Genomic DNA, 4,939 nt, shown 5'->3' with positions numbered 1-4,939 from the left:
GGATACCTCACTCATCACCTTCCGCGAGAAGCAACTCTCGCCCGCACAAACATCCCTGTTACCGACAAAAAGTCCAGATACTCGAAACAAGAGAAAAAGAGACGCGACTTTGCAACGCAGCGAGGGTGTGTGTTCTGGCCTCGGCGGCCGCACAAGGCACACGCTACAAGACAATTTGACCCTGCAGGCTCGGGTCTTGACGCTGGAAGGGAGCTGTAGCACCCTCGGCATCGACGACACCTCCGGCGAGGCCCGACCTAGCCTCGGACGGCGACGCGGTCCGAGGTTCTCCGCTCCGAAGGACGGCGTCATCACCACGCCCGGGCCATCGCTGCCAGGGACTTCTCCGGGAATCCGGCCCGAGCAGGTGGCTCGGCCGGTTACCCCTGGGGCCTCGGCCAACCATCTTCCAAGGGCGCCAGCCTGGTCTGAGGCCTCGGCTGATCAACTCCGGCATTGGTCCCGTTGACGGACAACCCGGCTAGGCTCCGGCCAACCAGGTTTCATTTTCGAGCCGACTCCGCCTCTGTTCATACTGATATCGCTACCCCCGGCCTCGGCTCATCGAAGAGCAGCCGAGGGGTCCCTTTAACTAAGCTAGAGGAGCCTCGGACAGCAAGGCCGACCGAGCCGAGGGACTCCTACGCCTCCGGGATACGGATACCTCACTCGTCACCTTGACACGGGGCGACTCATGCTTGGTAAAGCGGATCAGATAATCAACAGACGAGTCTTAGCGCTCAAAAATGAGGAAAAAACACGGCTCCGTGCCGACGTTGCATACATGTTCTGTGGCAGAACCTCCAAGTTATTGGGCCCACATGCACCTGTCCTTGTCCCAAAGACCTCAGACAGCCATGCATGTGCACCAGATAACTCAACAGGATCTGTCCGATTGCCCCAAGGACATCGGATAAACCACTTTCAACCAGAACCGCGGGATTAAGTAACACAAATCACACACACCAATATTGTTGCAGCGGAAAATCTTACTACCAAATTTTACAGGTTACAAAAATTTTACATTAGTTTATCGGAGTGATTACAAAAGTATAAGTTTGAAATATATATGCTAGCTCAAGGGATCATCCTCAATAAGAAGTATAGAAGGGTTACTTAGACTTATAAGAAGGCCGAGCCCACCGGCACTTAACACCATCAACAACAGCACAAAGTTAGAACCTGAAAAACAACAGGGAATAAAACCCTGAGTATGGAATTACTCAGCAAGACTTACCCGACTAAAGAAAAGACTCTCAAGGGTATGCTGGTTATAAGGGAGTCAAGGTAAGGTTTCTCAATGATCAAAGACTCTGTTTTGCAGAAATGCTTACTAAAAGTGGATCCTTAAAAATCCAGTTTTATTTGTCAAGTTAAGTAAAATTACCTGCAACTAGAGTTCTTTCTACCCTAGTTCAATCACTTGACCTGCACTAGCCAATTTCTTAACAAACCCATCATCTTTACTGGATTGCTACGTGTAAGTCAGTGACCAAGTCTTCATAACCGCGAAGGTACGGCGATTCGAATCGATTATACTCAGCTGAGGATCTCCAATCACACGACATATGTAGCACTTAACCCTTGCATATGTCAACCCGCCACCGGGGTTCTTAAGACCAGATCAGGTTCACGCAAACCGAGAGCACAGATACACCACCGTCCAGCCTCTTGCCACGGAGGGTACACGCTACTCCCGCCACCGCTCCACGCCCATTCGTGTTATCTTATTCTGGCCTTAGTCTGCCCGAGGCAAGGCTTACCCATGACGAGGCATGTGACCAGTTAAAGGGTCCTCGGTCAGCAGGCCTACATCGAGACGGTCCTTAATCGACTCAGACGGAGACACTACACCGAGACTCCTTTCTCGTGCAAGTCACCCGCCCGGTCTCGGCTTAATCATTTCAAACCCAAAGTTTGGTACCTGGCAGAGGTATATCTTTTCCGATGTTGAACCCATCAAGGCCTTGATGGATCCACCATCAAATTTTATTTTCGAAAACATCCCACCCACTTTTGCCACATCATCTTTTGTAAAACAAAACATTTTGTTTTTCTAAAGCAAGGCTAAGCATCAAAAATCTTTTGTAAAACGGGTGATCAAGGAAGGTAATCAAATTCAAGGAAGGTAATGCAGGAATTGTTTTATCAATCAACTCCTATCACCTAATGCATCAAGCAAGTGAGAAAGATTTTAAAAGCATCAAGGAGGTGGCAAATGCACCGGGGCTTGCCTGAGTAACACTAGGTTAGTGTTGTTAGTCAATGAGCACTTGACGACCATCTTCAGGTTTGTCCATCAGCATCGCCTTGCGAAGAAGCCCACGCTTGGGGTCGACTTGGCTCGTCTTCCGCATCACGCGATTAATTAACGTACCTGAATGAAATGCATTATGCACATGAATGCATATAGACGAAAATATTACGAACCTAAATAGTGCTACGCCGACAAGAATTAAATACTTAGTGACGAAGCGTCGTACTATTTTATACGAAAACACTAGCTATCGACGTATGACTAAGCTTAATAATCACGGTTTTCTAGATTAAACGAACCTAACGCAAACATCACGAACAACACATCATACACTTTAAACATGATTAGCCTAAACACAACTTATCAGCTACTTAATTAATTGAATTCTAAACTTATCTCTTGCTTTATAAATTATACTACATCTTTATAAGTGATTAAAATATTTTATTAACACACATGCCTACTCATATTCTACTCGGTACACTAATTTAACTACTTGATCGGAATAGCGAGATAACTCGCTATAACTGAATCTGGCTCGATAATCGCAAGAACTACGAAGTCGACGGGAGTTTCGTGACTTACGCAATTTATCGAGCACCTAATGAGCATCGCACTAGCAATTTATTTATTCATCGATTGAACTATTCTGAATAATTCATCAGCTTACCGTTTCAGCAGCTGACACGAATCTGCGAGATCGGTAGCGATTTTCCGATCCAGACAATTTGTCGAACACTTGGGGAGTATCGTGCTGCTAGCTTCATCTTCACTTGATTCTTGGGATTTCTTGCTGACGCGCGGAACGACAACGGCTTTTAGCTGAAGTCGGGAGCGAGCTGGTGAGGTGGGGTTTGAGCAGAGGATGACGTGTTCGACGACTCGACGGCAAACGATGACGCGAGGAGTAAAGCGAGGTCGCGGTCGGACGAACTCTATGGCGCGGACTGCTTCACGGCCACAACAGCTGTCACGACACGCACGATGAAGACTAATGATGCGCGCATCAGGGCATAACCCGGCGCGACAGTAGTTTAGCGGGTAATAGAGACCAAAGCTGATCGCACAAAAGGAGCACAGGAAGACGCTCACGAGCTCCACGCTGGAACCAGGGACACGACACAGAGCTCACAGCTCAGCGCGCGGCAAGGAACTCGACGTGTGCAGAGAAACAGAGACCGAGCTGGAGAACGGCAGATTAAAGGAGATGGAGACTGGGCGAGCTGGGGCTGGGCTCGGCCGACGAGGTTGGCTGCTGAGGGAGAAGCACGACCAACGACCAGAGGAGAGCGTGTGCCAGCGTTGTTAGGGAGGAGCGTAACCCAGGCAGAGGGAGTAGACGCGCGCGCTGGGAATAAACAGAAAAGCTGGGCTGCGCGTAGAAATCTCCAGAGCAGAGGGCGGCGACTACGGAGATGGACGCCATGGGAGGAGCGAGCAGCCGAGCAGGGAGAGTTTGCGGCTGGGGAAAAACTCGACCAGCCATGGCAGGGACCAGGGGAGAGAGAGAGAGAGCCGCGAGCGCTGAGGGAGATAAGCTGGGCGCGGCCATAGTTGCAGTCGGCTGGGCATAGCAACAGGGAGATGGGAGCTCGGTTGGGGAAATTGGAGAGGAGGCCGAGCAGAGGAGCGCGGTGTGGACTGTGGAGGCGAGCTGCCATGGGCGTGGGTCTGGAGACGGTCAGGAGAGCTCCACGGCGATGGCCGATGGGGACGCTCCATGGCTAAATCCGGAGCACGCCGGCGAGCTCGCGACTGTGCGCAGAGAACAGAGAACCGCGCGACGGGGAAGCTCCAGGGGCGAGCTTACGGCGGCCATGGGAACTCCGCGAGCTGGAGCAGGAGAGGAGTCGGCCTGGCGCGCGGCGAGCTTGAGTAGAGGAAAGCTGCGCACGCAAGAAGATGAAGCGGCTGGGAAGGATCACGAGCACGGCTCGCGCAGGAGATAAAGACAGGCTGGGGCGGTTTGATTTTTTCCGACGGCAAGAAATATCAAGAGGGAGATATGAGCTGGGAAAAAGCAGGTGCTGCAGCAGCTTCAACGGAAAAAAAACTCACGACATGGATAGGAGCAAGAGACTTGAGCGGTGGGAGGATGAGATCATCTGACGGTGGCTGAAACAAAAATGGAGAAAGAGAGATCCGTGAGGATGTTTCCATTTTTTAATCTTTCTCTTCTTTTTTTTTTTTTACAAATCCACATATATTTTGAATTGATATTTTTAGCGATGACTAAAGGGTTGAATAATTAGGATTGACAACAATAATTGGGCAGGATTTGATTTGGTGAATTTTTCGGAAGCAATTGAGTTTTCACCCGTGATTTATATCCAGAGATTCAGATCGAGACGAGAACATACCGACCGAACTACACTGATTTCGGCTTTCGTATTTTAATTTATGACTGATTTCGTTGAAGTTAGACCGATTAGAAATTATTTGAGTCCAGCTCTAATTACCTTTATCTGTTTTAATCGATTTAATACCAAATACTCCTGATTATTAATCTCACGCAATATTTCTCTCGGGCAACGCGCGATACAGACTAATTTGGCCCCGAACATTTTAGTTGTTGAGTTCAAATTAATTTGCCCGGGATAATGGTCCGGGCTTCCGAATTCGTATCCGCGCGAGCGATGGATTTTAAATAATCATCGAACGCACCGATTTTCGGAACGACTA

At 49.2% G+C, this 4,939-nt stretch overlaps 1 pseudogene; it reads right to left on the bottom strand.

Annotated features, from left to right (window-relative positions):
- Nucleotides 1–2,862: 2,862 nt before the first annotated feature.
- LOC118473211 (uncharacterized) lies at nt 2,863–3,743 on the bottom strand (annotated as a pseudogene).
- Between the last annotated feature and the right edge of the window lie 1,196 nt (nt 3,744–4,939).

Source organism: Zea mays, chromosome 8 (assembly GCF_902167145.1).
Source record: "Zea mays cultivar B73 chromosome 8, Zm-B73-REFERENCE-NAM-5.0, whole genome shotgun sequence".
Classification (NCBI taxonomy): Eukaryota; Viridiplantae; Streptophyta; class Magnoliopsida; order Poales; family Poaceae; genus Zea; species Zea mays.
This window is presented reverse-complemented; position numbering and strand designations above follow the sequence as displayed.